The sequence below is a fragment of the Falco peregrinus genome, chromosome 6, assembly GCF_023634155.1.
Source record: "Falco peregrinus isolate bFalPer1 chromosome 6, bFalPer1.pri, whole genome shotgun sequence".
NCBI lineage: Eukaryota > Metazoa > Chordata > Aves > Falconiformes > Falconidae > Falco > Falco peregrinus.
Genome location: NC_073726.1, coordinates 41,075,372 through 41,093,559, shown reverse-complemented (window position 1 = coordinate 41,093,559; position 18,188 = coordinate 41,075,372). Strand labels below are relative to the sequence as shown.

The 18,188-nt window shown below is 39.5% G+C and overlaps 1 long non-coding RNA gene across 3 annotated transcripts in view; it reads left to right on the top strand.

The window, feature by feature from the left end:
• The first annotated feature begins 682 nt into the window (after positions 1–682).
• Positions 683–18,188, top strand: part of LOC114013481 (uncharacterized) — a 36,399-nt gene continuing 18,893 nt past the window's right edge. Inside the window, exons 1-4 of one of the 3 annotated variants that reach the window (XR_003556486.2) lie at positions 683–1,058; positions 1,150–1,280; positions 2,133–2,194; positions 3,602–4,538. This is a non-coding gene — a long non-coding RNA (uncharacterized LOC114013481). Of the gene's footprint in view, positions 1,059–1,149; positions 1,281–2,132; positions 2,195–3,601; positions 4,539–18,188 lie in introns of those variants that run through there. The other 2 variants (XR_008747937.1, XR_008747936.1) reach the window with 2 other exon arrangements.

The window sequence follows — 18,188 nt, the reverse complement described above, 5'->3', positions numbered from 1 at the left end:
ATTCAGGTGGCATAGACCCTAATAATAAATATCTTTAAAACATTTCTTTTGCCTTGTTAAATAGAAAAAAAGTATTTCATTCTGTTTTTTTCAATAAGCATGCTTGTCCCTACTGTAACCCTAAAGGTAGGAATATGGAAGGAGGACACCCTCAAAAAAAAAGGCATTTGGCAGATCACCGGTTCCTGGACTGGTATGCTCATATCTCCCAGCAGAAGAAAGGCCACTGTAGAGGAATGCAGGCAGTGGGTTGATCAGCATTGATAACATGCAGCTGTGGCCTTGCCTCAGAGGCAGTGGGCTGATTGACATGGATGATGTGCAGCTGTAGCTCGTTCCTGCTAAGTAGTTAAATATCCCTGAGGAGGGTGTGGTGCAGTGCACAGCACAATGTGGACAGTAGATAAAGTTTTGAACCCTTGTGGGGGATTGGTGGCTGTTCTGGGGCAAGGTGTAGGAACTACTTATTGAAGTTCACCTGGTATGGGATGGTAAAAGCCTGTTGCACCTGGCTAGTTTTGATAGTGCTGTGACAAGTTCTCTGTACAAGCTGCAGGGTGCAAGAGAAGGGGTGTCAGTGCAGAAATGGGAAGGAGTGCACTTGGCCAGCTGAGATGTCCCACGCTCTTATCATACCTCAGGGCAGGGAGTAGGAGGGAGAAGGGGTGTCTCTGGGGGGAGCTGTTGTAGTTCTCACAAGGGGGAGCATCACTGAATTCTGAAGAACAATCTTAATAATTTGTTGTCAAACATATCCAGTTGAACTCTGCCAGCTTGAATTTTGTGCTGCTGCTCCAAGGTGAAGTCATCAGCCCTTGCATCTCTGCAGTCAGTCATCCACACAAGGATCACAAGATACTGTTTTCTACCAGCAGGCCAAAATGCATATGGGCAGAGCACAGTCTCAGGTGATAGCACTTTCAGGAAGTGTTGCTTAGTCAGATAATGCCGTAGTACTTGTACCAAAAGGCAATAGCAGTTTCTGCTTCAGAATCCAGAGGGTTGGCATGTGGCTGGATGAAGTATCTGTCCTGGGTATCTAAATACTTACGCTGCAAGTAAGCATTTCAGTATTTTTGTTTTGTTTCCACTCAGTGCATACTCATAATCATTAAAAATACTATAAATAAGTTATTTGTCTTTAAATAGAAATGAATGTTGGAGTGGAGATCTGACATTTAGGAGCTCTGGGAAATACTTCTAGGAGTGTAGCTGGGGGAAAAACACTTTTCTATTCTGTATATTTTTGACAAGTTGTATTTATTTGACCCCTCCAAAAGGTAAGTAAACTAATTTTGACTTTTTTATTACTCAAAATCCTGGGGAAATAGAATTTAATTTCAGTTAGTTATTTCATTTCAAACACTTTGAGAATTAATATTTTTTATATTCAAAAAGTGTTGTCATAATTAACTTTTAACTATGCTCCTACAGTCTTAAAACATGTAATTCTAAATAGAAAGTTCTTAATGGAAATTCTGAACTGTAAGATTGTCAGTTTAGTTTTCACCCATTTCCAAATCTTTGTTAAAAAGAAAAAAAAAATCTTCCCTATGAGAAAACTGTGAATTCCTATTCTGCACATGTAAAATGTTTTGCTACAGTAAATCTCAAACTCCTTATAACAGTAAGTTTTTATTTTAGAATCCTTAAGAACAGCAGCACTTTGTGGAAACTTTAAAAATTAATGTTTCAAATGGTACCAAATGTTCTTTTCTATCCATGTCTTTTTCAGCCAGTGTTAGATAAGCAACATTTGCAATACCTTCTTAACAAGTACACTAATACCCCAGTGGATTCAACCTTTCTGTAAAGCTGGTTCCCTGATGTAGAAAATTCCATTTATTTGTACCATTACAATAGCCAGGAAATGAATGGAATTCAGCTCTTCTGTGTTCATCTTCTAAGCCTATAATACTAACTACCATACTAAATAAAAATAGATGACCTATTTATCATTCCCTAAGATCTCTTTCTGGCAACCAAGTTCTTATATTAACCAATACAGCAGAATGCATTTGTTTCATGTCAGTGCTTTCATAATAGAATTGTTTTGCTGAGCTTGCTGTGCAGCTTCCATACAGGACCTTTGGTTCCTACTGCATTCCTTGTCTGTCTTTATTGCTATCTAGTGGTGAGCTCCAACAACAAGTGTGCTCCTTCCTCCAAAGAAAAAAAGAGCTGTAAGGACTCTGTAAGTTTGCTGTCAAAATAACTTCTCCTCATGCTCCATCTTTATTGTAGATGTACAGGGTGTGAATTCAGTCTTAGCTCTGGATTGCCACTAGAGTCCCAGGGTAGGTCCAAGTGCCTGTTAATGGAGGAGGTCATTCTGATCAGGTCACTCTGATCAGGTCACATACAAATGTGGCAAAGCATGCACAGATTTATCCTGAAGCAGCTATCCTGTCCTGGGGTTTTCCTAAGGCCAGTATACTACATCTTCTGAACTGAAAATCAATTCAAGCAAACAGGTGATAATAGGGACGGAAAATGACTAGAAGACAGTGGTCTGCTCTCATGCCTGCTCTTAATTTTGGGCAGACAAGGTCAATTTGTGAGTGCAGCCTGTGCTTCAAAAACATATCTGAATATAAAGCTCTTCGCGTCCAACATTCTCCCTCTACTGTGACAGGGCCAAAGAAGGGAATTTTGCTCTTCAGACCTTAGATGCAGAGATTGATTGTCGTACTTCATAAAGCACTCCAGGCTTGATTCAGCTGCTTGGAAAATTATCATGAGCTGTTATGATAATTTCAGCAGTTCCACTGAGGGCAGATAGTCCACAAGGACTGTTAAACCGACCTTTCCTATTAGGAAGAGGAAGGTTGGGGAGTCCGCACTGACTGCTGGTTAGTGTTACACTGAGGCTGTATTTGAGAAGGTGGTTACATTTTGAACTGGTTGAAGGTTTTTGAAAGTTAGAATACCTAATCTTAAATTCAATAAACTTCAGTAATCTGGTTACTTGTCATAATAAGTGAATTTAGTGAACATTATATCAGGCCCATTATGCAAACAAAAATACATTTTTTGAAAGTTGAAAAGACATTCATGATTATACCCTACAAAATGAGCTGCTGAGAAGTTGTTACGACAAAAAGTACCCTGCCCTTTTTTACCAGCTACTCTAGCAAGGGCGAAAGGCTGTGGTTAATGATGTGGAAAGTAGTTCTTCGTATCTCAGCATTACTGCCTTGGCTGTCAAAATCACTATTCATTTCTGTGACTTGAAATGGACTCTGTACAGCTGTTTTATGAAAGTGCTTTGAAAGCCAAGCATTGTTGCCATGTGAGTTAATGGAACTCACATAGTAGCTTCAAAGAAGAATTATATAAATTTGAACTACATGAAGCCCTAACTAGAGTGAGCATGATGATTTAGATAATTCCTGATAGTCTCCTATAGAAAATCAGACATTGCATACATTATTGTACAAAAAAATTCATCCAGCTACTTCTATTCTTTAAGCATTTGTCTGCAACAGAGCAGTTTTCCCTTTTAAGCGCTTCTTGCTAAGGCTGACAATTTAGATGTGATCACAATGTACTGATCTTTAATGCTATAATTGTCATATGGTACTTTGTGTTCCTGTAATAGGCCTGCGTGATGCTGGAATTGAATAGTGACAATGGATATCCCATGGAAACTCAGTAACCCACCTATGCTATGCTGGATGCTGCTCCTACCAGAATCAACGGCAGTGTTTCCAATTATATCAATATGAGCAGTATTGTGACTGTCTGTGTGGGAATAAAAGTCAGAGGCAAAGAAGAAAGGATCTGCATGAATCACATACAAATTAGCCTCTTAGTGTCTGATTTTAATAAAAGGTTGTTGAGGAAAAAAAGGGAGGAAAGATAAGACTAGGAATGTCATTTAACCTTGGTTAAACTGTTGTTATCAATATAATTTCATCACATGAACTTCCTTTTGTAAAAAAACAATGGAAACATTAACAATTGTCCTGCCACAGGTCTGCCTTCCCCTCCCTCGGGAGGGTCTGGCTCATGTGAGCTTTACAGTGTGGCTTTGTGAAAAGCCACCTGGTGCATCTATGTTCATTGCTGCTGCTGCGTGAGTTGGACCTGTGACTGACTTCCACCCTGTCGTGACTAATGCCATTGCCTGCCTCCAGCGGTTCCGCCCGCGGTCCTCTTTATTAAATATCTGCCTGGTCTGCCTTGTGGATGGCCTTTCCTCATTAAGATATTTCCTTTTCTTCACTGCTCTCTCCAAACTCTCAGACTCACAAATCCAGGTACTTTCTTGCATAGACGATTATTTCTTGTTTTCACACCTCAGTTCATACTCTTTTACTGCAACGATTTGCAATCTGTTCTTGGCATCTACCTCCCATCTGGGTGGACTGTCATCTTTTATGGACCACATCTCAGGAATACAGAACTGACATGTGGGACAGGACTATCTGCAAACCTCTAGGTTTCCAAGCTTGTGCTAAGATGGTCTCTACAGTCTGTGTCAAATTCATATCTTGTGTTTAGTTCATGCAAAATAAAATTAAAAAGTAAAAATCAAGCCAGTGTTAGGATACAAGCTGCGCTTGTGTTTTTGCAACTTCATTTTCAGAACAGCAAACTTCAGACTAAAGCTTTGTGTCAAATTTTTGAAGCTCCTATTTGTGCAAAATATCACGATGGGAACTTAAAAAATGGGAGATGGCAGATGTGCCTGAATGCAGGAGCTCAAAAAATATAAGATTTTCATGAAGAACAGGACACAATTCAAATGTAATTCTAGCGCATCAAAATGAAAATTATAACACAAGGTCAATAGGCCAAAAGATCAGAAATTCTTGGGCTTTACTTTCATACTTTCCTAGCTGTTTAAGTGTAGCACTTTAGAAGGTTCTAGTGCTATCAGACATGGAGTGTTATTAAAGCACAAAACAACAGCTTAATCTTAACTTTGAAGTGTTTATAAGGTACTGTAGACTTAAGAACATACTAGATATGAAATATAGGATAATATTTTCTAAAAGAGAAAATAATAATGGGTATAATTCTTTTCTTCTGTTTCATAGTAGATCCCTGAAATATGTTATAAATTTTATGTATTGTCTTGTGAGTAATTCAGATATTTGACTATCAAACTGAAAAAAGAAAGAAAAAGAGACATGGGAATTGTAAATGTTGATCTGAACTGTGTGAAGACTCCATTTTAAAATATTAATTTGACTTCAGAGCTTTTTTTTATATTTACTAGGAAACTACAGATTGAAGTAACCTCAGTAGAGTCACTGTTTAACATCATTTTTGCAATACTGTTACATTAAAACAGTTATGTTTCTTTATGAAATCAAATTACAAAAAGCTCTCATCCAAGACACAGAGGTGTATGCTGTTCAAACCAAAGGCATGCACAGCCAAAGGACTTTTTTGCGTATTTATTTGTGGAGTGTTTTGAGTTATTTTAGGAGAAAGTGTCTATTATTGCAGTTACAGAAATTCACATGGGGATTAAATTATTTCTCATATTTTTCCTGAATGCACTGTCATAGCCTTTTCTATTGGAGACAAGCAGAAATGCCAAAAAAGGAGTGTTTGTAGTAATAGGAAAAGTAAAGGGGCAACTGAAGTATGGTGAGTGCTAGTGGACAAAGGGCTGTGTAAATCCTGTAGGTGGTGCTCTGCCTTGTGCATGAGAGGGAGAGAATGGAATATGAAACATAAGGAGGACAGATAGCCAGTGATGGGGAACAATGAATGCAGAAATACAAGTGTGAGGGTTGGGAGCTCAGACATGCGTGGCAGAGGAGCTGTTGAGTGACACTCAACATTTCTGAGAGCACCCACTTATCCTAGGAGGTATCCATGGAGCTGGGAACACAGTACTGTTTGGAGACATGACAGATGGGAGAGCAGAAGTCTTTGGGAACTCTTCATTGAGTTTCCTTCTTCAGGTGGTCAGAATGGACATGGGCAGGGCCAGGATGAGAAGGTGGAGTGACTTGGTTGGGCCTCATACAGGGGAAGAGCTGAAGAGACATGTGCAGTCAAATCTTCAGCAAGAGGATACGGAGGAGTTGGCAGTGTGACAGTGACCTGAAACATTTGGGGTACATGTGTGCCAGGGACTACCTTTTGCCACAGAAGGATCATGAGCCAGGGTACCCATCGTGAGGGGGATGTGCCCATGCCTACCACTCTATGAAGAAAATTCTTGCATGTGCCAGGCATGGCCTGAGGTCCAAGTGGAGGTTGTCTCTGAGCAGTTCTTCACACACCCCACCACTCTCCCCTTCCTAGATGACAAGTTGTCCCATCTTTTGGTGTCTGGCAGGATTTAGGGGTGAGAAAATGGAGTGACTGGAGGACAGACATGTACAGGTGACTGTGGAGCCCAGTTTTGGGGTGGATGGGCTCTAAGTGACACTGACAGTTTGCAGGTCATGCACAAGCAGCTGGATGGCATGCAGGGGGCGTGGGCTGAGGAGAAGATCTGGAGAACTGGGGCTGGGTGGGCAGTGTCTGCTTTCTGGCAGGGCACCCAGGACAGGGGGATGCACAGGAGGCACCTACAGTGATGAAAGAGGTGGGTCCCATGCACTGGTGGGAGGGAGCATACATACTTTTTACCAAAATGGAAGATGAGATAAAGGCATTAAGAAGAAAAGGCTGCCAAAGGTATCAAAATACTAATGAGAGAAAAAAACTAACATTCAGGACAGGTCTAGTGAGGATTCGTCAAGGCCCACAACTCTCATCCTGACCAAGCGCTACAGCTAAGCAGCGCTTGGCTGGTTTTTGTTGTGAGGGAGAACCAGGTGAACCCAGTGGTGTAATCTGAGATCAAACCAGGCAGATGAGCCTTCAGCTCTTTCAGATGAGTTGTCTTTGTTCCAATGTTTTGTCTGAATGTGAAACAACCAAAATTCAAAGCAAGCAGAGTCCCACGAGCCTGCAAGGCTAATCCCGTGCTTTGACAATGCTCAATGCAAATCTCCCTCAGATGATTCACGTGTGTTGCCTGCTCACTTAGTGACATGACATGTTCAGCAGGATCCTCTCTGCTCCAGAATTAAACCCAAACAGTGCAAAGAGCATTCCTCTATCCCCTCCAAGGATCAGAGGAACTGGCTGATGGCTAAATCCCTTTGAAGCAGGAGTTGGATGCAGCTGCACTGCAGGCAGGTGAAGGCAAACTGCAGTGATACAGCAGTTCTGTTAGCTTGTGAAACAAAATGTAGGCCATGTTCTAAAACACCATGGTAAAGTCCAAGCATTCTCCACTATAGGGATTTCAAATTTGAAAACCTCCTCATACTTCACTGCTGTAGCACTGCCAGGTAGATGGCTTCTAGAGAGAGGCTGCATCTGCACCTTTCCTCTCTCCCATGAATATGTCTAGCTGCCAGCACACACTTCCTGAATTAGCTTTCCCTTTCTACTTTTTGATTTTACTGAAAACATAAAATAATATGAAGCATATTCTGTCACTGACAAGTGCTTTACAGCCTTCAACTCTCAAAGGCAAACCTGACATTCATTTCCTATAAAAAACTCTTGCACAGCTCCAAGCAGACTGGGAAACCATGGAATGCTTTCCATGCTTAGTTATTTTTCTTTCAGAGTGCCATAATTTCTGCTGTGATTATTGGTGGAACTGTGGTATTTATGAAGCAGAGATGCTGTAACATGAGGTATGGTGCCTGGTGCTTACTCTTGTGCACTGCCCTGGACCTTTCACGTGGATCAGTTTCCAGAGATGTGTAAAGCTGGATGGCAACTGAGCGCCATGTTTTCTCTGTGGGAACCCATTTATTTTTCACTCCTGTGCACAGCACACGGTAAGCTTACATGCTGAGTAGGTGGGCAGCTGGCATCATAGCCTTGAGTCACTGAGGGAGTTTCTGGGTGCAAGGGGAGGTTCCCAGTGCCTTTAGGTACATGCTGACACTGAGGGCTGTAATTTTGGATTTAGTATCTAAGTTAGGATTGTAATTTTCTTGTTGATATCCAAGTTGGGGTGAATTCTACCTGAATTTAGCCATCTAAAAGTTAGCTGTCTAGTCTAATATTTCTTAAGACTCACTTTTACTAGTCCTAATCCTTCATGCTTGTTACACACTATGTAATGCAGTTTAACTGCTCATCTGTGGAACCCTACCGTGGCAGCTCTGCTACTTCTAAATTATTCTACATTTGTCTGGCTGGTATTTCTCTGTGTCCAGGTCCTGTGAAATGTCTGACTAAAGAATTGACTAAAGATTTTTATTCCATATCGTGCAAAATCTGGAATAAAAATGCTCTGCAGAGAAGGACCAAGCCAACATCAAAAAATATGCTGAAGTGCCTCATGTAGAAACTAGAGAGGGCTCTTCCAATGCTTTGTAAAGAATATGTTGACATCTATTCTTAGCTCCCTGATTTTCTCTATGTGATAGCCCAGAACCCAGGAACCTCAATTCATGCTCTAGATGATGAAAGAGCAGCACTTGTACCCAAAGGTTTTCTGGAATTAATTTAATAGTCTTTGGTTTGCACTTACACTTTTTCAGTAAATTAGCGACATCATGATGAGTGATATAGTGATATAGTGATATTCCAGTTTTGTGGACTCATTTCCTTGATTTACACCTTTATCTTTTAACTCTAAGTTAAAGTTGAAAGAATTCCCCCTGCCCCCTTAATATCTAGGCTGTTTATTCTCTGTAAGGTTTTGCTGGGGGTGTGTGTGTGAATCCTTTCCTCTGAGAACAGCAGTAATGTGAGAGTTTGACAGGGTCTTAATGACCTAAATTGACCAAAGTTGTTCCTTGATGAGGTGGCTCTGCAACTGATTTTATCTTAAGTTTGTAGGAGCTTATTAAACTAATTGAAGACAAGGAAGACAGATCCAAAATGCAGACAGACATGATTGTTCCCAGAGGAGAAGAGTTAATGTGCAAAATGTCTTCAGCCAAGCTGATAATATTCAGAGTTTGGCTTTGATTCAAACTCACCTAGAAATAATTAATTATTTTCAGAAAACCTTTGCTTGAATACTGATGAAGTCACTTTGTAAATAGTGTAATGTTTTTCGTTTAATTTCTTAACAATAGATTAGCATTGTAGAAACTGTACACATAATAACATTTGATTCACAGAACAGTAATTTCCTTTATTGCATATTACTTCCTCATATAAAATGTTTCAGTTGTGTGGGCCACATCAGTCTAACAATATCTCCATTTTCTGAACTTACTGTTTTTTATTTACCGTAATTGATTTCTGCCAAGAACAGACATCAGCTTCAGAAATCCTCAAGTTGTAATTGGTAGACATTGCCTCAAAGTAGTCATTAGCTTAGTAATATTGATGCTTAGTGCTTGAAGACAATGGGAATCTTTCTATTCATGTCAGTAAACTCTTCATTAGACCTTTTTGTCAGTGATGAATACCAGGGATATTAAATCAACATTTTTGCATTAAGTTGCAGCTTTTACCTTTCCACATAACAATGAGCAACTTCTCCTAAAAAATGCTTTTGAGGAAATTACCTTGGCACATTCATTTGCACAAAAAGGAAAACATTTTGGTGATCCCCATCACACACCTTCCAGAGTGTTTCTATTCAACATGTACGCGATACCACATGCAAAGGCAGAGAGGGATTCCTTTGATTTCTGTGCCTGTTAAGATATCCCAGAGTTATTAAAACACTACCTTAATACCCATTTATTTTTCACTCCTGTGCACAGCACACAGTAAGCTTACATGCTGAGTAGGTGGGCAGCTGGCATTTTGAATCCACCCCAAGCAGTCTGTCATAAATGACACAAAGTGCTGTGATTAGACTCTGAGAAAATGTGTATGTCACCCTAAGCACCTGTCTCATTATAAAACAAGCAGTCACTATTTCTCCAGGGTCATTTTCACCCTGCTAGAGATTTCAGCAACATGTGTTTTAATATATTTGCAGGGAAGCCTCTGTAAAAGCTATCACATGAGAGGGTCACAGTGTCAGTTTGGATCAAGAAGACTGGGGCATTGTCTTGAAATATATCAGGAACTGGAGAATGGGGAACCAGTCAGGAGCATAGTACAACTGTGAGGCGGTTTCTCAAATTCTAGGGTCAGGGTGACAACAGAAGTATGTCTGCCTAGGTATCTGCTGCATAGTTAGGGCCAAGCTGCAGCACGAATTTTATAGATAAATACTTATTCTGAGTTACACTCAGAAACAAACCCAGAGCACACATGTAATCTTCCTGCAACACACTTGCTAATAAAACAAGGTATCTTGTTCAGCAGAGGAAGAGCTTCTGAATCCTCTGGGAGCCTGACACACTGAAACAAAACCCATAACCCTCTTGCTCTGTGACCGCCCTCACCATTGGGCTCAGCTGTCTGTCTTCCCGTGTCTCAGGCCTAATTCTGACAGGTCCCCACTGTACGAATTTGTCCCAGACTTCCGAGCAAGTAACAAAGCTCTGAAAAGGGCCATAGGAAAGCCTATAGAGAGAACCATGCAAAATAAAAAGGGTAAAATTATGGATAGAGAGACATGAGATGGTGTTTGTTGGCAGCTGACAGATTCAAAAGGAAAAATACCAATATAGAAAGGAATAAAACCCTAAAGGCAGAAAGGTGGAGTCAGCAGATGATAACTCATCAGCATGGAGGATCCAATCCAGGGGCAGGGGCCAGTTCTTTCCTTCCTGACTGGCACCTTCTGACCAGCAATGCTTCCTCAGGTGTCTTGTGAGGGTGGTAAGCACACTAAAGCTTAGAATTGTAGCACCTGGGAGTGATAGTCAATAATTGCTTTACACTATAAACCTGTGCGTACCTTGCTTGCAGAGCCCCTTTGCACATAGCTCTTTAGCTGGCTCCTTCAGGCTTCTTTGAGCCTGAGCAAAGTCACCCGAGAAAGGGTTGCCGAGGTGTAAAGTGAAACCTCAAGGTAAGTCCATCAAACATTGCTCACTACTAAGAAGGATGTATAGGAAGAGAAGATCAATGGTTTTGGAAGAATAGGTTGCTTCAGTTTTCTGCCATTACTCTTTGCCTCTTTTTACCATGACTCACCCTTTTTCATTGGCTGCCCTTCAAAAATGCTTGGGTCGGACCTTTTTCTCATCTCAGAGGTCTGTAAGGAGGAGTTAAGCTATGACAGTCAGTAACAGCGTAATTTAGATTGGAGAACTAGAACCTCTTGTGACTAGTTCAGGTGTAAAAATATTCCAGGCCACAGCATCAGGTATGACTCTGCTACCGCTTTGACTGGGTCTGTAGAGATTTTAGTCTCCAGCTGCTCATGAAACTAGTCCATACCCAGGAGGAACCTGGCAGTGTGAGCTTGACGGCGATCAAAAACTCTTATATGCTAAGATGTGACAAAGTGGGTATCAGAAGCACAGAGCCACTAAAACAGCAATCTTCCCCTCTCTTTCTCTTCAGGAATACTCTTAGGTATTTGCGCAGCACTAACACAGATGACAAGCCAAAATCTGCAACCAAAATCATGTTATGTTCTAAACATGGAAAATATTGATGGCTCTTAATTATTTTTTTACTACCATTAAGAAAACAAGAGCCATGTCCGGTAAATCTCTTGATGGTAATTTGTATTTTCTTTTCTGTTCCAATTACATAAATTAAAATGCATGACATGCCACAATTGTATTTTTAGAAGGTCTTTTGAACTAAATATTGCTAGCAATGGGAGATTGTTGATTATATTCACAGCTCGGCTAGGTCTTGTTAGATGGAGTTTTTTTGTTATGAGCATGTAGTCATATGTCATTTTGTGAATCTCTGATGTGTCTTGAACATTTAACTGCTAGCTGAAGAGCTTCTGATTTTTCAGACATGTTATTTATAAAGTCCTATGAGGTTGCAAATGATATTCAGTGGCAATTAGAAGAAAGTTCATGTATACAAAAATTATTAGTAATGGAGACAAATTAGACACTGTGAAGAGCTTTAAAATTAAAACCCACCAATATTAGTCTAATCAATATTCTTTATAGAAAAATTAGTTACATACTACAAAAGTCCCAACTGACAATAAGAGATATTTTCCTGGGGCAAATGAGCTGTATGTCAAGAGATAAAATAATTGCATATGAAATATGCCACCAAAACAACATTTTCATCATGGAAGAATAATTCAAGAACAATTTTCACAAAGCTCCCACTAACAGCAGTGGCTCATTATAATCAGTAAGTCAAACATTTACTTAGCATCATTGATGCTGACAATTAGTCTTTTGTCTTTTGCATCTGGTGCTTTTAGCAAGCTTCATTTGATCAAGAAGTTTTCCAGATACTCTTTAAGTTAGTGGTACCCTCTCAGTTTATTTTATAACTTCCATTCATGATCAGAAGATTCTAATTCTTTCCTTTTTGAGAGAAATTAATTATGACTGTATGACTTAAATAACTAATTACATGGATATTTTAAATAAATACATAAATTAAAAAATCAAGTTTTGTTTACACTCACTTAAAACACATGGTACTAGGAATATATACCAGAATGTGATTTTTAATTATTTTTGTCACAGATCAGAGCAAAACTCAATGCAGATTTGCAGGAACAAAACAAGGTATGTCTCGATCAAGAACCAGATGTTGCTTTCCTTCATTAATTTGGAAAATAACATGACTATGGGTGACAGGCTTAAGCTCATTATCAGTATTGTGAAATTTTTTTTTTTTTTTTTTTATCAGTGGCAAAACAGAAGAAAGAAAAGTCCTTTACCATAAAGAGATTTCTTCTCTTTTTCTTATGAAACATCTTTCTTCTCTCTGCCCCCTGGAAAATAATGATCAGGATGAAAATGAATTATCCATGGTGTAATAATTGAAATGTCTTTTATATTTTTTATAGTTGTAGTTAATTAGATTCAACTAAACATGTTTTTTAAAATACAGCATCAAAAATATTGAATATGTTTTGGTTTTTTAAAAAACAAATCAGTTTTTTTCCTACCCTTTAATTAAACTCAACTCAGTTCTATGAAATTTTGATGTAGACTGCATTGGTACATCAAAATTTCATAGAACTGAGTTGTTTGTCCAGTGCATATTGCCAGTTCATATTCTGCAACACTTTTCAGAATAGCTAATTCTCACTGTCATTCTTGCAGCAGCCCTTCAGAACACCATGCAGCAACACTTCTTCAGTAAGTGTGTAGAAACATTTTCTGCATTTACCCAAATTGCTTCCAGCAGACTCCTGACAATAGTTATAGCCTGGACATCTCAAAATGTAACCTTTAGTTTACAGAGATCTTCACACAAATAACCATCTTTTATGATCAATAGTGGTTTCCTTTATAAGAAAGCAATTTGTGTAATTCAAGAAACTCAAGTGAAAATAAGCATCCTTTAAAAGACATACATATTTCCTAAGCCACAAAAGAAATAGCAATTGAAAGTCAATCTCCTTTTTTTTTGGTGCAGTATCATTGATGCAGCTTTTGCTAGCAACTGGAATTATGGACTGAGATAGGATGTAAAAAAAAGAGGAAAACCCCCAAGCTTCTGAATAAGCCAGCCCTCTCCAAATTCTTACAGTTCAAAGGCAGAAATAACTTCTCCAGTTACACACCATCCTTCTTTTATGGAGTGTTTCTTATGCATGCTAGGCAGGACAGGTGATTTGTTTGTCGAAATAAGAATTTTAGTTGAAAGACAAAAGAAAACAAAAAGATCTGACAACCACCCTGGTTACTTGACATTTATCCATCCTGACACCTCGTAAAATTCCCAGTAAGATGTTATGTTCATTTATGGCAGTGGGAGTTAAATAGCCGTGAGAAGAACTTGGGGCCTGTCCTGAAGCTTGGTTCCATAGGACTAAATCTATAAATGTGCTTTAGTGAAATAGCAGCAAGGGGTAGGCATGGATAGACAGCAAACATTGCTCCTGGTATGGGTTTGGAGCAGGCATGGTAACTTATATCCTTCCAAGACAGCACCAAATAGACCTGGCAGCAGCAGCCTGCATGTAGCCCAGCTGTTTGGGAGGGGAAGAGAATGTAGCTGTCAGGCTCTAGTATCCGGCTGCATTGCAGAGAACAGTCTCCAGCCTATATTATTTAGTAACATTGCTGTAACTTTCACCTATGGCATATGCCTGGAGTTTTAAACCCATAGGCTCTGCCCAGCTCCTGTTCAGGCTTCTGAATCCCACTCATCTGATTCTGTGTGCATCCTACTGAATCCCACAACGTAAAACTTCTCCTATACTACACAACCCCTCTCGCATAGCAAAGGGAATTTTGTTTTATTTTTACCTAAAAAGGTACCCAATTCTGAAAGGAAAAATCAAAATCTGTGAAGGAAAAGAAAAAAAAAAACCACCCAACTTTGGAAAAGCTGCACTTGATAACCCTCCCTGGACTTGCAGGAAGGTAGACGGAAGGGCAGATGCTTTCCCTTTTGAGTGCGAGAAGTACCTAATGGGAGCTCTTACAACAGAAGCCAGCTCATATAACAGCTGCTATTTCTAAGGGTCCAGAGAGCAAAAGAGAGAGCTTAATCTTGTCTCTTTTCTAAAAAAAAAAAAAAAAAAAAAGGAAAACAATGTTAGTTTTGTATTGACTTGCAGCTGTCAGCACAAGGGTAACTTTTCATTGCTGGCTAACTTAACCGACTCTTTCGCAATAGCAACGTAGCTATCTAATTTTGGGGTCTGTAAATTTGTATTTAGTATTTCATGGTGTTCTTTTCTCAGGCTTATTTCTTGTGTCAAAGAGGAAATGCCTTATATATCTTGTGTTTATATGTGTGCCATTTCTTAGTCATGTTTAGACTAGACACATATTCATATGTTAAAAATTTAATTTCCCCAACACTGGCATAAACAAATGTAGGAAATGTATTCTGGGTCTTACAATGAGATATTCTTACCATGATGATTGTCTTAAGAAGCTAATAGATGTTACATGAGACAGAAGAGGATGTATAAAAAGACTCATTTTCAGAATTTGAATGTTTAAAAAATAAAATTACCCAGGTATCCACAGGCTTCGTGAATAAAGACAAATAACTTTAAATTAACAGTTTCAGAAAAGGGACCCGATCAATTTAAAGATCTCAGTGAGGTGTAATGAATTTGCTTTCTTCACAGCAAACATAATTTGTAAATTGTGACCTGGCAGATGCTCTTATAAAAGCTAGAGGAAGATTTTAAAATCTCATAGTGACATAATGTGTATATTGCAGTATCTTAAGTTGCATGAAAGCAACAGCACAACATTTACAGTTATTTAGGTAATGACAGCTTATTAGGGGAAAACTGCCATTCTCTTTATCACATCCCCATTTGCTCCAAAAACATTAAGGAGCTTGTTTAATACTGACACAAAACAGTAAAAATAAATCACAACCAAAGAGATGAGCATGTCTCTGTCTGGATGGGGTTGGGATTTTGAAGACACACCTTGCAGAGCTGATACACGTAGTAGGGTGCAAAAATAAGTAACCATAATTTTAGGTAAACCCTCTTCCATTCGATTAATCCATCTACTAAATAATGGCTCTTGATTGCTTTTTTAGCTGAGTTTATGTCATGACCTAGCAGAATAGATGCAATCCAGCCCACATACTGATTTAGCTCACAGTAAGAGCAACCAGCAAGTTGTATAGGTAGGAGTGGAGGGCCGCCTCCTCTGTTGCCATCAAGTCTTGCATGGTGCTAGGTATGTCCTACCAGATGGTAAATAACTAAGGATCTCACTCTAAAAGTGTAAATCTTCTTTTTCCCTTCACACTGTGGGTGGCAATTTGCACACACAGTGGCAGATTAAAATGAATTGGCTGCGTACTGTGCCCGTGTACCCACCCCACGCCCCCCATGGTCATGCCACCCCCTCTGTGGCAACAAGTGAGCTGTGTAACCATGTGTGTAGCTTCTGACTGTCAGCCCATGCAACTAGATCAAATCTTCTGGGGTGTATGGATGTGCCATGCTGTAGGATGAAGAGGTTCAGGAGCTGCTTTGTGTGTGACGAAATGCTTCCACTGCAAGACAACTTAGTCTAGCCTCTAGACAGTCTAGTCTGGCTTCTGGACAGATTTGAGCCTCCCCTGTCATTAACTGAAGACCTTAAAACTAATTTCTCCATCCTTTCATTGCTGATGAATGTTGGCTTCATGCATTTGAACCAAGAGTTTAGTAGTTTGACAGGTCTGATGATCCAACTGGAAGAAGTTTGGTATCGCAGATGAGGCTTTCTGGTCTCATTTCTCACACTTTACAGGAGTGTAATCCAAATATATTTCATGTTGGCACAGCTATACGTTACTTCAGAGCAAACATGTTCCCCCTGAGACCATTAAAAATTCTGAGGTGTGGGGAATAACTAGGAATGGCATTTACTTCTTCAAGAATAGGTTAAAGAAATTGCAAAAAGAGGGATGAAGATAACTTCTACAAAGTCAAAGAAAAGGCTACGGCATCGCTTAGGTGTTTTGGGCCAATGTTGCAGATTCTCCGTCTAGAAAACACCAATATTTTTCAAACCTTGCTGATAGTTTAAGGAATTATGTAAAAAGGTTTCAGTTTTCACAGCACATTATTTCGGAATAATTTCTGTAAGGTTCCCTTCACAATTTAGTTTTGCAAAAAATAATTTTGTCTTGAAAATATTATACAGAGGAGGTGTTTTTCTGATACGTTTTGGGAGTTGTTTATTCTACTGTGCAATGTGAAAATTGCTTATGAAGTGATCTAGATATCGTAACACATCACAGCAGTGCAAACACTTAAAATGGATAAACTACATGTCACTGGTGGAAGGGAAAGATGTAGGAACCAGATTTTGGGACAAAATATGAGCCTCTTCTCTTGCTTTGTGATCTTGTTTATTTATATGCCATTTATTGCTTGATCTGTGTCTGCTGTTCCAAATTGTTATTTTAATTAAGCATAGCTGTTCTGCCAGAAAACAGAGGGTCACAAACATCAGACCTAAAATAACTGAGGATAGCAGGATGTATTTTGAAAATGCTCTCATGAATGATTTTTCTTTAGTGAGATTTTTTTGGTCATTACTATACTGTAACACCATGTGGAGATGTCTTAGTGATAAATTTGCTCTTGTGAAGGAGACAGACAAACGCATTCAGTGTTCGTGTCTGGTCGGGGTGTAGTGGGACATCTGACTGGAGAAACGCTCCAGTCAGGTTGGGAACTATGCAAAAATGAACCTTACCTTTTTTATTATTATTATTATTCAATATCACTGTAACGAAAGGAGTCACCCAGCACATGAAATCTCTAGACTAGTCCATCTTTTCTCTGAGGAAACTCTGTTTCCCTGTCTCACCTGATCACTAAACTATGAACCACCTTGACAAACTGGGAGAGAAAAGGCTCCTAGCCTCTTTTGTTAACTGCATCCCATTTCAAACAGAGTAAATGAAGCTTTATTAATTAAAAGGAAGAGAGAACAGTTAGACAGCAACCACAACATTGGCCTGGGATGGATGAGATATGACTTTCAATCCGTGCCTCCCTAGCCAAAGGAAAGGTGTGAACTTACCTACTCCTTGTTAAGCTGCTTCAGCCATTAAAAGATTGGGTGTTTGCTTTTGGCATGTCTTCTGGGAAAACTGCCATAGGCACCTGGGTCTGAAAGAGGCTCATGGTGATGAACCCAAACCTTCGAATGGAGGAGAAGAATTCAAAAGGGAAAACTCTTCTTGGTCTTTTCTGTGGTTCATTAGGCTCCCTACAAATCCTGTCTGTCCCACCCATCCTTTTCCAGGCACTGCACAACAAACCCTGATTAGAAACAAGCTGCAGGTTTTTCTGATGCTAGCACAGGGCTCAGTAAAGTGCTGTCTTTTTCTGGGTTGGTTCATGGCATCTGTATGTTGTTTAATTGATACAGAATGTGTGTGCCTTCCCAGTACTTCTTTCAAACAGAGAAGCTGCAGGGAAAACTGCCACTTGTTATACTGCTTGTTTTATGAATAGGCAAAGTTAGGGTTACTAGAAATGTGCCTGCAGTGTGCAGTTTTCCTGCCTCACTTAGTTTTCAAAAAGATAAGGAAATTGCCAAGGAGGAAGAGAGCTGTGTGAATACAGCTTTGGCTTTTGCATTGCTCCCAAGGAAGATACAGAAAGAAGCCAAACAAGTCAAGGATGATAATGCATTACTTGTAGCAACTTACACTTCCACTTGTCAAGAGCACTCCAAACCAAGCTCTTGACTGAGCACAGC